Genomic DNA, 17,308 nt, shown 5'->3' with positions numbered 1-17,308 from the left:
TCGACGTTAACTTTTAAAATTATAAATATTTTTTTCTAAATAACAAAATTCATATTATCTAACAATGATTAATCCTTACTACCTTAAACCAATGAAAATAAATTTTAAACTATATAGTTTATTTTAAAAATTAAACAAAAACTAAATGTTGAATTATTTACTCGATAATATAAATCTATGAAGTGAAAAGTTTAATTTTTTAAAAACTTTCTAAATTTTTAAAATGTTACAATATCTTTGAATATGACAATAAACCAATATTTTATTAATCTTTATATATATAGTTACGATTTTAATAATTAAATAATAATCTGAAAATATATATGTAGATGAAGATACAAATACATGTGAAAGTTTGAAATAATCTATTCAATGAAAAAAATATACAGTAAACTTATTATGTTTTAAAAATTGATAAACACATATATATTATAATATATACCAATTTAGAATTGAAAACAAAATATTTATATAAAAATAAACGGAAACAAAAATCGCGCGGTTGCGCGGATCGAGATCTAGTTTTTACTTAAAAAAGAAAAAAAATTAATTGTTTCATTAACAAAATTTTGGCTTATATACGAACCAGATTTTGACTGGTTCTTTGGGACGTCGGTTCCTGGGTTTTTTACAGTTCGATAAAGGTTTTTAACTGGTTTGATTTTAGTTGGGTTTTATCATTAACAAAACCCGAATTATTTTTGGTTCATGGTTCAATCCGGTCCGACCGCCGGTTCGGTCGGGTTTAAAAACACTGACAAAATCTTAAAACTTCCCCTCTTAGTCATTTGCGCTTTCACTCAATCGGCTAACCTAGCCTTCTAAAAGATATTTACTAAATCTCCAAAATGGTAAGTTCCATAAAGTTTATAAGTTTTTAATAAACATTCTAGACAAGATCTCCATTCTCCAAAGTGAATCTCTGCATTCTTTTTCTCAAGTGATTGCTGCATTTATGCTGACTTGATCGCTAATCCCGTCTTTAAGTCTTTAGCTCTGTCTCATCTTTAATCATTTCACCCGTATACTTGACAGCAGATTCTATACTTAAATCTGATTCATGATGTACAGCTGATTTTTGCATCTCCAACCTCTTCCTTTTTTTGATTTTGAATGCTTTTCAAGTACATGCATAGATCCGCTTACAGAAACCACATATGGCTTGACACATATATTCTGAAAATATGTGCATTAGAAAAGCCAAATTGTTCTATACATACACAATTACTATTACGCTTCTTCGGTTTCACAGAACAAACTCTTTGGATTTTCAAATTCACTTTGTCGCACTCTTTTTTTTATATATATATATATAATACTGTTTCCGTTTCATGAAGGTTGTAGTTTTGGAAATTTTAAAGATAATATTTTGTGTGTGTTTGATGTATCTTTATAGCTTTTGCCTATTTTATCCATATTAATTAAGACAATAACTATATATAACAATTTTATTATAAACTATGCATTAATTAGGGTTATTGTTAGTATTGTAACTTTATTTTCAAAATGTGTGAAAATACTAAAATTACAAATTTAATGGAACGGGGGAAATATTACATTTTCAACAACAACAAAAAAAAATGGATGAACGTAATCGAGCATCATCTGGAAGCATGACTTGTCAAACCGTGTTTTGTTGAAAGAAGATACACACAAAATGAATTGGTTGATTAATTTTATGCATGAAACTTTCACTCGTCAGAAATACGGTCACTTTTTATGTCGTATTGTTGCAGTGGTTCAAGACTGGGATATACACCAACTAAAATTATGTTTTCCCCTAATTTAATATATTTAATTAGGACCTAAATTTGTCTTAAGTATTTAAATTTGTCTATTCCAAATAGACCAATAAATTTAGAAAACAAACAAGATAATGCATCTAAATGTGGGAGCCAAAAACCCGTACAACCAAAATTTATAAAAGAAATTTTTATTTCTTCGGGGAACCGGATTTTCTGAAATAGACAAACAAGTAGTTAGGAAAAATCTACTCTATTAATTTAGAGTCCTATTTTTATCTACCGTTGAAAGTTGTCATTTAGTTTTGGGCCCTTTCTAAAGTGTTACAATAATAATGGATACACGCTATTTAATATGCTTCAAACGAAATATTAAAAACAGACCAACTTTGGTTCAAGCAAATAACCGGTATTGTCGATTCCAAATTAAATTAAAAATAATTGTTGGTTATGTATCTCTTATACCGCGTTAAAAGCGTCCATGTATATCTAATCATCTAGAATATTCTAACAATATTAACAATAGATTTGATCAAATCTACAATAACGTTCATTCCAAACTAAATAATATCTCACAACTTAATTTGGTTTCAATATTTTCCTTAATACAATCATTAGTCCGAATATTATAACAGTATTAAAAATATATTTGATCAAATCTAAACTAACTTTTCTTCCAAGCAAAAAACCTCGGCCAACTTAAACTTGAAAACTGAATATATTCCTCGCAAGATTTTATACTGGATATTCAAGCTTCCTATTAATCAAGTATGGAAGACACGTTATTCTAGATTTCATATCTTAACTTTATATAATAGTTTCAAATAAAATGCAAAGCACCATAATATATGGAAATCCGAATATGCCGGTATTGTCGATTCCAAATTAAATTAAAAATAATTGTTGGTTATGTATCTCTTATCCCGCGTTAAAAGCGTCCATGTATATCTAATCATCTAGAATATTCTAACAATATTAACAATAGATTTGATCAAATCTACAATAACGTTCATTCCATAACTAAATAATATCTCACAACTTAATTTGGTTTCAATATTTTCCTTAATACAATCATTAGTCCGAATATTATAACAGTATTAAAAATATATTTGATCAAATCTAAACTAACTTTTCTTCCAAGCAAAAAACCTCGGCCAACTTAAACTTGAAAACTGAATATATTCCTCGCAAGATTTTATACTGGATATTCAAGCTTCCTATTAATCAAGTTTGGAAGACACGTTATTCTAGATTTCATATCTTAACTTTATATAATAGTTTCAAAAAAAATGCACAGCACCATAATATATGGAAATCCGAATATGCCTTTCCATCGTCATTAAACCTACGCATTTAGCACCAAAACACTATAAATAATCTTCTACCACCTTAACATTTCTCCACACCTCACTATTAAAAAGAGACTAATATGGCTATGGTTACAAACAACGCGATCACTATGTTGAACAATGTCAAACCATTTAAGACTACTTGGAAGGTTGAAGTCAAAGTCCTTCATTCGTGGACACAACACTCGAACTATTCTGGTGGAGACTCTCTCGAGTTCATACTCGCAGATAAGATGGTGTGTCTATTTCTTTTAAAACCGATTTTGTTCAAATCGTTTTTTTTTGCCAATGACTAAACCAATGTATGATTATTTGTTATTGTAGGGATTCAAGATACATTGTACCTGCAAGAGGCTCTTCTTTGCTCGTGTTAGGAAATTTAAGATTGGTGAATGGAGGTTCCTCGAGAATTTCACTCTTCACCCAGCTACCAAGAAGTACAGAGCAACGAGTCATAGATTCAAGATGTCCATCGTAGGCAATTCCACTGTCAGCGAGTCCTCTCTGGAAAATGATGATAATTTTTTGTCACTAACACCTTTCCAATCAATCATTAACGGGAGTCTTGATTCAAATTTTTTGATTGGTAAAGCACTATTTGTTATCTTATTATTCTATTTGATTTGCTTTATATAAACTAATATTTTATCCTGTTATATGGTTGTAGATGTTATTGGCCAAGCGGTAGATGTTGGAGACATTGAAGTTGTTCAAGTGCTTGGTAAAGAAAAGAAGAAGCTGGAACTTACTTTGACAGATACATGGTAAGTTAATATATATCTAACGTATGTTCTATAATTCTTTGAATCAAACATTTGTTCTATAATTTTTAACTTATACATATATTTTCAGTGATCAAAACATAGCCTGTTGTCTATGGGGTCGTTTTGCTGAACAAGTTCTAGCTGCTTACAAAAATGCTGAAGAGAACAATATTCTCTGTTTAGTAAGATATGCTAAAATTAATGTTTACAAGGGTAAGTTCTTAAATTATATATTTAGTATATGTTTCTATACGCTACAATAATATTTTCATATGTTATAGGACAAGTCCAGATAACAAATGCCTTTGAAACTTCAAGTGTGGTGATAAATCCTGACGGTTTCGATGTGCAAGATTATCTAAGGCTGCCAACTAATGAGCTTGCTCTCTCTACTGTTACCCGTGATGTCGTGAAACCAAAAGGAAAGAAGCGCCAGATTGATAAATGGTCTCTTTATCCAGAGAGATCAGTATTAGATATCATAATGGCAACTGAGGTTATGTTTACAATATTCATTATTATCTTTTTAATGTTAATAGTATTGATTTAATAAATACTGATTCTGAATTTTTAGGTCGAGAAATGCATTGTTAAGGCAACTGTTCATGCAATAGACACAGATTGGGCATGGTATTATTTTGGTTGTGTTAAGTGCAACTTCAAAAAAGTAACCGACATTACCAAGAGGGATGTGGTGCCTGTGAAACATCTGTGGCGTTGTGATGGATGCCACCAGTCTGTGACGAATGTTGCACCACAGTATGTATCTTAAACTTTATTTTTAAGAATAGATAATCTACTATGAATTGCTAATTTATTTCACTTCCAATTAGGTTTAAACTACATCTTCTTATAAAGGATGACTATGGTGAAACTAGAGTGATGCTGCTTGATACTGTTGCTGAACCAATTTTGGGAGTAAGTGCTGATGTTCTCCTAGGTGGTTCTCTAGATGAGGTATATAAGCCTTCATTTAATGCCTCTAATTTTTTATAATTTTTGGTTTCGTCAGTTTTGAAATGTTTGATAATTTTCTATTTAGGTTGAGGATCCTGAAGACTTACCAGATGTTATTAATGATCTTATTGGGAAAACTTACAAATTTGGTGTCTACGTGAACAAAGACAATGTCGACTATGGAGCTGATATTTTTGCTATCGGGAAAACTTGGGGTGCTGATGAAATAATAACTGAGGATGACGATACTCTGACTAATGTTGTTTCTTCTGATCGTTCATCTGGACCGGTTTGTTAATTTTTTTTTTGAAGTATTTATGTATTAATCATATATAGATTTGTCTCCTTATATTTTTATACATTTTTAGGTGTCGCTGATCAGTATTGAAAGTGAAGACAACACATGTTTGTCTTCAACTCCACTCTCAAAACGAAGAGTAGACAGTGATCTCGACGACCTTTCTTCTACTTCAAAGAAACAATGCTTCAAGATCATTAAGGTGGAAAAGAATAATGGGGAGTAGTTTGAAGCTTCGTGAAATTTAATTTGGTGGACACTTTATGTTCAATTTTTCTTCTTTATTTGTTTTTTTACTTTGATGTTATTTGTTTAATTTCAATTTATTATTTTTATTTGGTTTTTTCAATAATTATGGGACTTCTAATAAAGATAATTTTTTTTATTCTTCTTCAAGTTATCCATACGAATCCTTTTAGTTTGTCTAATTGTTTTAACCTATTAATTATGATTTCATCGACTTCAAAAGTTGAGTATATGACTTTGAAAATATGTTATTAGGAAACTATAAATAGTGCAGTATATTACTCAATATTTTAGTGTACCAAATAAAGTAATGTTAAGTGATTAAATAAATTTTCTTAAAACACAAACGGGAATTTAGACTTACTTTAAATTCGTGGTAATTCATAGTTCCTGTTATCACTGCGCATTTCCTACTTCATGTTAACATCATATAGAATCCCGTAAATATCAAATAAATATAATTTGATAAACGCATATACAATCAAAACAATATCAGATAATATAGAATAATTTTTAAATATAACCCTTGCAGTTTTGTGAAACAACGGGATATTCTATGCAAATCGGTTAAGATAGTTTCTAAACTTATTATACTGTATCTAAACCCACAATATTCTTATGATCTTTGAAATATGCGTTCTTATGCACATATAAGGAATCTTAACTGATATTATTCTCATTTAAATTTTTTATCAGCCCGCCATTACTTAGACTTGAAAACTTTCAAAGTGTTAAGATTTAAACAAGGTTACACAAATACACGAAAAATTTAGCATCAAAACGTAGAGCAGTCATCCATAAAATTAAAAACCTATCTCAAAACTATCGAATAGGTTACTCTGCTACTTCTCTAAAGATGACGATAAGCAATATATGTTGTTAACATGATCGTACGAGGGAAATTTTGATGCAACCACTATTCTAATACTTAACCATTTATATGAACAGAATGAAAAGAAAGCACCCGACTCCCACCAGAGCTGATTATCGGAAACGTTCACAAACACAATACAAACAGAAACCAGTTTCTGACAAAACAAGAGATGTACCTTTGAGTACTGTTTTTCCAAGACTGCTGAATGATATTCGGTCGAACTTTGCATCAAGGTTCCAAGCCCAAGTAACTGCGTCAAATCCTACAAACAAACGAGGTTTATATATTATATATTGGTCTTATGTTGATATACTAAGTTTTGTTATCATTAAACACTCATCTGAGTTGTTATTTGGTGTAGTTTGTTTTGACAAATACAATAACTGCAACCCTAATCACAGTCAGAGGAGTCTAATACCGAACGGCATGTCTTATTTGAACTTATCCCTTTTAAGTACTGTTTTGAAAAAAAAGAATAGTGACATAAGGTAGAACATGTGTTGAATCTTTTTACTATGCAGCCATCTCAAGTAGAGCAACACAATCCAATGCAAGCCAAGTCACGTTTGAAAAACAACATACACCAAATCATACATTTTCAGAAACAAAAACCAGAGACACAACAAGGAATTCAGGAACATCAAAAAATGTTGTTACAGAGCATGAACTTCCAAACGATGATCAAGAAAATGAAGGTAATATAGTTGTTCTTATTTGATTCTTACATTTTATTTGTGATACTATAATTTTTTTATATATTTTCAGCTTTTCAAGCCACTATGGATGAATATAGTGATCTGGAATTCGAATGTAGTAGTCAGGAACAATGTGATACTGATACTTCAGATGATGAACAACCATCTATTGATCTGGAACCAGTAAAAGACAATCAGTCTGATAGAGTTAGTTTTCTGGCTGCTTTGTTCAAAAAAAACTTCTCTGAGCCAAAAGCAAAAGTGAAACCAGTATCACCCAAAGAAGATGGTTAGTTTGATCATAAAAGTTATTTCTAAAATGTGGAATATGTTTTGCTAACCAACATCACTACTTTTTAACCAGATTATATTGACGAGGGTGACCCAACACATACTTGTGTTCATTGTGGAGCTATCATGTGGTATGGCGAACGCATTAATAAGACCAAATATAGACGAAAACCTATATTTACATTGTGTTGCATGCAATGTCAGGTTCAGCTGCCATATTTAAAGAAACCCCCTGATGTTCTTATGAAGCTTCTTACAGGAAATGATAAGCTTAGCAAGCATTTTCAAAGGAATACTAGAGCGTATAATATGGTTTTCTCATTCACTTCTCTTGGTGGAAAAGTTGAGAACTCTGTAAAAAAGGGACCAGGACCCCAAATGTTTCAGCTTCATGGTGAAAACTATCATTTAACAGGAAGTCTAACACCTAATGAAGGAGACTATGCCAAGTTTGGGCAGTTATACATTGTTGACACAGAGAATGAAGTAGAAAACAGATCTAATGCTCTCAGGTAACTAATATTATTTTGAACAACTTATGAGGTTAACTTTTTGCCAAATCGTTTTGTATTAATAGAAAAGATGATTCGTATTTTGTTTTTGTTTTCAGCAAAGGCAAAAAAAACTCATCAAAACGCAAGCAAGATAGCTTGAAGAAGGAAATTATTGAGCAGATTATCAAGATGTTGAATGATGTGAACCCATATGTTGCCCAGTTTCGATCAGCAAAAGAGAGATTTCGAATGAATCCTGAAAAGACTTTTCACATGCGAATTATCAGTAGAAGCGACAATGATGGAAGGACATATAATATGCCAACAGCATCCGAGGTTGCTGCTTTGATACCTGGTGATTTTAATTTGGGAATGGATAAGAGGGATATTGTTCTGCAGCATAAGTGTGGACGACTAACAAGGATTGATGAGATTCATATTTCCTATCTAGCACTTCAATATCCTCTATTATTTGTGTATGGTGAGGATGGTTTCAGGGTTGGAATTAAGAAGGGTGTCACAGAGGCTTCAAAGAAACTCAAAAAAGATTCTATTAGTATGAGGCAGTTTTTTGCTTTCCGGTTGCAAGAGCGAGAAAATGAGTCTCATGCCCTGCTTTACTCAAGAAGGTTATTTCAACAATTCATAGTCGATGCCTATACTACAATTGAATCTAACAGACTGAGGTATTTGAAGCTTAATCAGACATGCTTGCGTTCAGATAGTTACGACTCTATCAAGGAGTCTGAGAATGCTGGTCAGACAACTATGAACGAGCAAGGTCAGCAATTTCTTCTGCCAGCTACATTTACTGGCGGTCCAAGATACATGAAGAATATGTACTTAGACGCTATGGCCATTTGTAGACATTTTGGTTTTCCAGACCTTTTCATCACATTCACATGCAATCCAAAATGGCCTGAACTTACAAGATTTAATCAGAAACGAGGCTTGCAATCAGATGACAGGCCGGAAATTATTTGTCGGATGTTTAAGATGAAACTCGACAGCTTGATGAATGATCTAACAAAGAAGCATATTTTGGGAAAAGTCGCTTCATGTAAGTTTTTTTAAATCTATTTCTGACTTATTCAAATAACGTTTTCAAGCATATGAGATTTTTTGTTAGATTTTTGTGTTATCAGCGTGGGCTTACAATAATTTTGTTGTTATTTTCAATCTTTCAGCTATGTACACAGTTGAGTTTCAAAAAAGAGGTCTGCCACATGCTCACATTCTACTTTTTATGCATCCTTCCTCCAAATTTCTAAAAACAGAAGACATTGATAAAATCATATCAGCTGAGATCCCAGACAAAACATCTGATCCTGCTCTTTACAATGTTGTTAAGGATATGATGATTCATGGTCCATGTGGAGCTGCTAATATGAATTCACCATGTATGGAAAATGGGAAGTGCCAGAAGAGTTTTCCTAAACATTTCGCTGAGAATACTATGGTGAAAAAAGATGGATTTCCGGTTTATAGAAGACGTGAGCAATCTGATCGTTATGTTGAGAAGAACGGTTTGAAATGTGATAACAGATGGGTCATCCCTTACAACAAGAAACTCTCTCTTCGTTACCGAGCTCATATAAATGTAGAGTGGTGCAACCAGACTGGTTCTATTAAGTATTTGTTTAAATACATTAATAAAGGAGCAGACCGTATAACTGTGGTTGTCGAACCACCACCAGGTCCACAAGTGGAGCCAACAGCAGTTACAAATCAACCTTTACCAAACTTAGCAGCAGAGACCTCATCGATAGGGAATGATGGTGGTGTATTGAAACAGAATGTGGAGATTAAAAAGAATGAAATAAAGGATTTCTTTGATTGCAGGTACATTATTAAATGAATACTGATATCTACATAATTGTCATACGATGTTATGCTTTTATTCTGATATTTCTAACTTAATTTTTTTTTTTTGTAGATATGTTTCTACTTGTGAAGGAGCTTGGAGGATTTTTAAATTCCCTATACATTATAGATCCACAGCGGTTGAGAAGCTATCATTTCATCTACCAGGGAAACAAAACATTATCTTCAAAGGGAGGGACAAACTAAAGGAAGTGGTTGGTCGTAAGCTCATTGAAAACACAATGTTTTTGGCTTGGTTTGAGCTGTGTAAGGCTGATGCTTTTGCTCGGACCCTGACGTATGTTCAGATTCCCAACTATTACACCTATTTGAAGACCCAGAAGAAGTTCAGTAGAAGGAAGCAAGGATTCAGCGTTGGAAGAATTAATTATGCCCCACGTAAACAAGAAAGTTCTTATTATTTGAGAGTGCTGTTAAACTATGTCAAAGGTCCGACCAGTTATCAGGATATTAAAACCTATGATGATGTGGTTTATGAGCGGTACAAAGACGCATGCTATGCTCGAGGAATATTGGATGATGACCAGGAGTATATCGATGACTTAGTCAGGCGTAGTTACGATAGTACTGCAGCTGTTGTTCGTGATCTTTTTGTTATGATGCTTCTGTCAGATAGTCTGTGTCAGCCAGAGGTGGTTTGGGAAAAAACTTGGGAACTGTTATCTGAAGATATCGAGTATAACCGCAGAGTGCATTTCAATAGGCCAGGTACAATACCACGTTGTTTTTACTTTTATAAGGAATTACAAACGTTTTTAAAGGTTTATTGTGAATTTTATTACAATTTTTTTTTAATGAGATCGCACAGGTTCACTATATTTATAATGTTTTAATATTATTTTGCAGGACTTATACTAAGTGACAAAGAGAAGAAATTATATGCTCTCATAGAGATTGAGAAGCTTATGAAAAGGAGTGGGAGTTCACTCTCCTTATATGAATCTATGCCACAGCTTCCTGAAAATGCCAAAACGATCGAGAATGTTTTGATCTTGGATGAACTAAGCTATAATCTTGAAGCAATGCAAGCCACTCATGATAGAGATATTCTTTTGATGACTGATGAACAAAGAAAGATATATGATGAGATCATTAGTGCCGTTGTGGAACAGAGAGGCGGTATGTTCTTTGTTGATGGGTTTGGTGGCACTGGAAAAACATTTCTTTGGAAACTTCTCTCAGCTGCGGTTAGGTGTAGGGGAGATATAGTTCTTTGTACAGCATCTAGCGGAATTGCTTCTTTGTTGTTACAAGGTGGTAGGACTGCTCATTCCCGTTTTGGCATACCTATCAATCCTGATGATTTTACTACATGTACATTGCCTCAAGGATCAGATAAAGCAAATTTGTTAAAGGAAGCTTCACTTATTATTTGGGATGAAGCACCGATGATGAGCAAACATTGTTTTGAATCTTTAGACAGGAGTTTAAATGATCTTATGGGAAATCAAGATCAAAAACCATTTGGGGGAAAGGTTATTGTGTTTGGAGGTGATTTTCGACAAGTACTTCCTGTTATTACTGGAGCTGGTAGGGCTGAGATTGTGTTGTCTGCGATGAACTCATCATATCTCTGGGAATATTGCAAGGTTCTGAAATTAACTAAGAATATGAGATTGTGTTCAAATGATCTTACCGACCATGAGGCCAAAGATCTGAAAGAATTTTCTGAGTGGATTTTGGCTGTTGGTGATGGGAGAATAGCAGAACCTAATAATGGGGAAGCATTAATCGATATTCCAGAAGAGTTCCTAATTATGGACCCAAAGGAACCTATAGAAACTATAAGTCAAGCCATCTACGGAGATGCTGATTCATTAAGAGGAATGAAGGATCCAAAGTTTTTCCAACAAAGAGCGATTTTATGTCCAACTAACGAAGATGTTAATATGATTAATGATCATATGTTATCTAAACTTGATGGTAAGGCGTTCATTTTCTTTTACAAATTTTAGATTGGCGTTATACTGTTAAGATACTAACTTCTTTTTTATATTTCTGTTATTTCCATCAGGTGAAGAAATGATTTACATCTCATCTGACAGTATTGATCCATCTGATACAGCTTCAGTCTACAATGACGCCCTCAGTACCGACTTCCTTAACAGCATTAAAGTTTCTGGCCTACCAAATCATAGCCTAAGATTGAAGATTGGATGTCCTGTTATGTTGCTAAGGAATATTAATGCTAATGAAGGTTTAATGAATGGAACTAGATTGCAGATTATCCAACTTATGGATTTTATGGTGGAAGCTAGAATCATAACTGGAGAGAAGGTTGGTAAGGTCGTCTATATTCCAAGATTGTTGATCAATCCAACAGATAAAAGACTTCCTTTCAAGATGCGTAGAAGACAGCTGCCATTATCAGTGGCTTTTGCAATAACCATCAACAAAAGTCAAGGACAATCACTATCTGAGGTTGGAATATTTCTTCCTAGGCCAGTATTCTCTCACGGACAGCTCTATGTTGCCATATCAAGGGTCACGTCGAAGAAAGGATTGAAAATATTGATTGTTGATAAAGAGGGGAAGCCACAAAGGAAGACTATGAATGTTGTCTTCAAAGAGATTTTTAATAATCTTTAGACGAGAGGAATGAAATTGTTTTATATGGAGTTTGTTTCATTTTATTAGTTTGGAGTTTGGAATTGGTGTTTTGAATTTTTTTTAAAGACAATATTTATTTGATGTTTTGGTTTCTTATTTCGAACTTTCAAGTTAAGTATTACAATCAATTAGTTATATATTTAGCATACACTGTTAAGTATAGAGAATTCTATCTACCTAATAGAGGTTTGGAGTCAAACCAAACGTGTATATTGATTATCACGTTTTGATCCAAAAGAAAATTACAATCAATGAAATAACTAAATCCATATAGTATAAATCATTCACCAAACATGTACTTGATCATCCTATTTTGATCCTAAATAAATGGCAGTTTGTCATCTAACTAAAACTATTTCGTTATACTTTTATCAGAACAGTACCAATGCAGTCAAAGTAATACTAACAATCCATAAGTGTAAACGAATCATAGAGGAATAAATTAGAGTAACAAAATCAGTCCAATTTCAAACCAGTCTATTACAATCTTAGAGTAAAGTATTAGTACAATCCTAAACCGTCTAGCCATATAATGATTCAACATTTTTATATTATGGTTGCTCACTAACTATAATTCGAGATAGTACTAACCTTTGTTATCTGAAATTCTCTTTTTTTTTCTCTGTTTCTTCAATACATCCATATATAACAGAACTCTCTCTGAAAGAGATTTGTAAGAAGCTGGCTGAAACATATATAAAAGAGGTCAATTAGCTAATGTATAAGAAATACAAGTCTTTTCAAAGTCAAACAGATAAAACGTGAGTATATAAATATTTGCTGTCAACTTATCTTTTGTATAAGCTAAGGCAGGTTTGTCTACAACTCTTCTTAAGTCCTTTTAAGAATACTTGATTGTTACCTGTCCAAAAACTCCAATCAAGTTAATCTTAGATATAAATTACGATATTAAAAGCTGAAAAACATAACCTGTTTCGCAATTGTCTTTGATGAATTTTGCTTCTGTTATTGATTTAGGTTTTGCTTCTTTTGAAATAGCCTTTTCGTTTGTCATGACTCAGCTACAAATCAACGAAGTTTCGTTTAAGATATAGACTTACAAAACATGTATATCTTATATGAAAATAGATAAAAGAAACCTATGACTTATAATTTTTGAAGTAGAAGAAGATAAGATGAATTCTACGACTTAGGGTTAAAGATCATTACCTAAAATCTTACAGATATCGACTTAGGAAATCTCATGGATGAGGATGGAAATGATCTGTGGCAATTAATCTCAAAGAATTGAGTCGTCAGATTAGTAAAATCGTGCGGATCGATTCCATGGAACAAGAGCAGAGGGAGACGAAGATATATTGGTGTCTTATCTTTTCACCGACAAAAGAATGGCTAAAAGTTGTTGACTTTAGATACGTTTTTTTGTTACTTCCCGGAAAAAAATCTGTTGTGTTATTGGACTCAATTATCTGGCCTTTTGGACAAATCAATTTAGATTATATTGGACCTGGTCCATAAACACATTTAATTTATAGACTAATGGATCTTACCAATTAATCAATTAATGTTTTGTGGGCCTCATGAGGTTTTAAATATTACATAAATAAAACCATAATTTGTACTACCACATAATTAATAGATAAAAATATGATATTGCGAAAGTTGTTGTTATAAAATATAAAAATTTAAATCTAATATTTTTTATAAAGTAAATTAAAATTTACTTTAAAAAAATTTACTCCTTAACTATATGCACTTATATGATTAGATGTTACAATCCAATAACCAAAATAAACCAATTACATTGTATGATTGTTTATACGTTTAAAATGAACACATGTATAATCTATATGCTATATTTAAACGCACACATCAATACTATACATATACAGAAAATATATTATATCCAAATAAATATGGTTAACAAACCATATATTCAATTATAGTATAAACTAATTTAAAAACTCTAACGAAGACTTGAGAAAATATTCTGCGCACAGCGCGGGTCTGGATCTAGTATGTGATTAAAACCAGAGGCGGACCTATGTTAGTCAATGGGTTGTCAGGTGACATACATTTTATTTAGAATTTTTTTTTTAATATATATGCACATTCTGTAATACGAATGATTGAACCACGTTTAATATAGTTTTGACACACTTTTGATCTCTAACCCACTAACTCTCTTATTATTAATTACAGAAAATTCTACTATAACCCACTAATTAACCCACGTATTTTACAAGTATATTTAATTAATAATTACCTTAACTTAAAAGCCCAAATAAATTTGGTTCGTTATGAACCGGATTGTGTATGGCTCATAACCAAGAGATTATGATTTGTAATCTTTCCATTTATCTATGACGGTGTAATCTCTTATATAAGGAATCTATGTTATGAATAAAGATAGACTTTTCCATTACTTTCACAACACGTTATCAGCACGATTGATCTCTAAAACCCTAAGCTAAAATATCGACCATAAACCATAAATCTCTCTCCATTGCTAAAACCCTAATCTCTATCGATTACCTCTCTTTGATCATGACCCTGATCTATATTCGACCATTGATCTCAACAAGATCGATCTGTGGACTGATCTCTGCAAGTTTCAGTACGCCTCAACTATTTCAGATTGGACGATCAGCCTGTTCCAGTCCGTGATCAAACTGTTCCAGATCTACGAGTTCTTTGACTGCAAGTACCAGCTCGCGTACCAACGATCCCGATCAGCTCAACCTAAGCTAACTCGCGGACTGGACCAGTCCGCGTAAGGTTCCAGTTTGTACCAGTCCACGTAAGCTCATTCTCTTGGTGGTCCATTCAACCCATCAAAGGTTTAAGGTATACCTAAACTCTAAGAACCCAGAATCGAATGAAATAATGTTCAAAGTGAAACCCTAAAATCTGTAAACCCTAAATTACGTGTGCATAGATTGTTTTATTTGATTGATTGAATGTTTCTTTGAGGTTTAAATCCGTGTGAGTTAGGATTGATAGTTTTTATAACCTTATTGAATGATTTGAGGTTTAATATTGCATGTTAGAATCTGTTATAATATAAACTCTAATTCGAATTGATAAATCTTAAAATAGAATCCGTGTATTGCATAATCTGAATTGAATGTTTTGAGGTTTCATATTATACTAGGTTGATAGTTTCATGATATAATCAACTGTTCTAAGGTTTAAGATTATTTGCTAGAAGCTGATTGATTGATAAAACCCTAATTTTGAATTGAAAACCTAAACCCTAATTTGTGTATTCCTAAAATCAGATTGCTTGATTCCATCTTGCTAATATCAGCCTTGAAACTGATAAATATCAGCCTTGAAACTGATTAATAAAATTGATAGAATCAGCCTTGAAACTGATTGTTTTGGTTTTTCATGATTGAAACCCTATTTTTGGATCGAAACCCTAAATTGTGTAATGCTTGAATCTGTTTGATTATTGATCCAATTGCTAGTCTTGATAAAACCTAATTGAATCTGATTGTTAGTCTAGCTAAATCCCATACCTGAAACTAATTGATTAATTGGTAAACCTTGATTGAATGTTTTAATATTACCCTTGAACATATAGAATCCGATTGCTAAGATTGAGTGCATCATATCTACTTGGCCGTGTGGCCAGTTTGCATCATATATCATCTTGATTAACATGTTTATGTTATGTGCATGATCTGATTATTATCACATTTGCATGATCTGATTGTTTTAAATTGAGGTTCCATAATTCCACTCCTTTACATATAGAATCAGTATGCTAGGTTTGCATTATAACCATATGGCCTCATGAAAACATATAGAAATTGCTTGTTTGTTCGATACCCTTGCTTGATAAATCTGTGTGACTTATTATGCATCATATATCACTTTGGCCGTGTGGCCTTATTGCATTATATCACTTTTGGCCGTGTGGCTTGTTTGCTTATTAAAAATGTATTGACTTGATTGCATGTCTTGTTTATGGTCGTATGTTAAATATTTTATGAGATCTAAAATTTGTTGATATATGATTTGAGATGTCGAAAATCAACTTGGATTTTGCTGCCCTAAATCTCTTAGGAGATAATTATCTGAAATGGGCACTGGATACTGAGTTTATCCTAAGGTCAAAGGACTTGGTGAATGAATCACAAAAGACGATAATGCATAATGAGAAAGATTGATACAAGACAATATTAATTATTAGACATCATCTTAATAAGAGTCTCAAAGATCAGTATCTGACTATAAAGAATCCTCTAGACCTTTGGACAGAGTTAAAAAATCGAGATATGATCACCAAAGAACGGTGTTATTACCAAATGCCCTATTTGATTGAAGGAATCCCAGAATCCAGGACTATAAGTCCGTGGATGAGTCTATTGCTAGTTGGGCAAAATAATGGATTACTGATGAGAAACAGTGAATTGAGACCTCCTGGATTAACCCTATAACCTGATACCAATAAGGCCGCAGAAGAAAAAAAAGGTAACCACGTCTAGAATGATAGACCACACGGTCATAGCCGTGGAGGGTGGAAAGGACGTGGCCATGGCCACTATAACACATTTGGCCGTGGGAATCACTATGGCAGAGGCCGTGGGTATCAACCCAATTTGAGCCATGGTCAAGGCAGTGGCCGTGGTATATCCTTTAAACCACAAAGCTCGGCCAAATTGGTGTGCCATAGATGTGGAATGGGGAACCATTGGGCTAAGATATGAAGGACTCCCAAACATTTTTGTGACCTCTATCAAAGAGAGTCTGAAAGGGAAGAATCCTTAAACCCACTTGGTCTATAAAGATGGTGAAAATAATTTCGAACATGATCAAGATGATCTTATGGAATATGAGACTTATGATTGCCTAAAAGAATCAAGTTGATAATCTGATTTCGACATCAAACTTGTGTGATTGCTTTGCTTGTATGTTTTCTCTGATTTTTATCTCCTTGAATTTATTTCTATTACATTATTTGCTTAGATTAAATGAATGAATGATTTTTCTATATGAGTACACTGAAAAACGCCAATATAAGTACTAAAGCAGGTATCGCCAGTCTGAAAGAAAATTATGGCTAGGCTAATATATTATTGCCTAAGGGTATGCATCTAGAAATCAGTGATGCCTTATATTCACTCAGCTATAA

General features: G+C 32.8%; 1 long non-coding RNA gene across 3 annotated transcripts; it reads right to left on the bottom strand.

The window, feature by feature from the left end:
• Window positions 1–800: 800 nt before the first annotated feature.
• Window positions 801–15,167, bottom strand: LOC106389491. 3 transcript variants are annotated; one of them, XR_007322511.1, is made up of 7 exons: window positions 13,375–15,167; window positions 13,135–13,226; window positions 12,796–13,066; window positions 6,406–6,492; window positions 5,721–5,766; window positions 3,436–3,595; window positions 801–2,959 (listed from the first exon to the last, which is right to left on the bottom strand). It is a non-coding gene; the product is annotated as an uncharacterized LOC106389491 (long non-coding RNA). The 3 variants fall into 3 exon arrangements; XR_007322509.1 differs by having other exon boundaries at window positions 1,774–3,595; XR_007322510.1 differs by lacking the exon at window positions 5,721–5,766 and having other exon boundaries at window positions 1,774–3,595.
• Window positions 15,168–17,308: the final 2,141 nt, after the last annotated feature.

Source organism: Brassica napus, chromosome C4 (genome assembly GCF_020379485.1).
Source record: "Brassica napus cultivar Da-Ae chromosome C4, Da-Ae, whole genome shotgun sequence".
NCBI lineage: Eukaryota > Viridiplantae > Streptophyta > Magnoliopsida > Brassicales > Brassicaceae > Brassica > Brassica napus.
The sequence above is the reverse complement of the archived record's forward strand: the minus strand, read 5'-3'. Positions and strand labels throughout refer to the sequence as shown.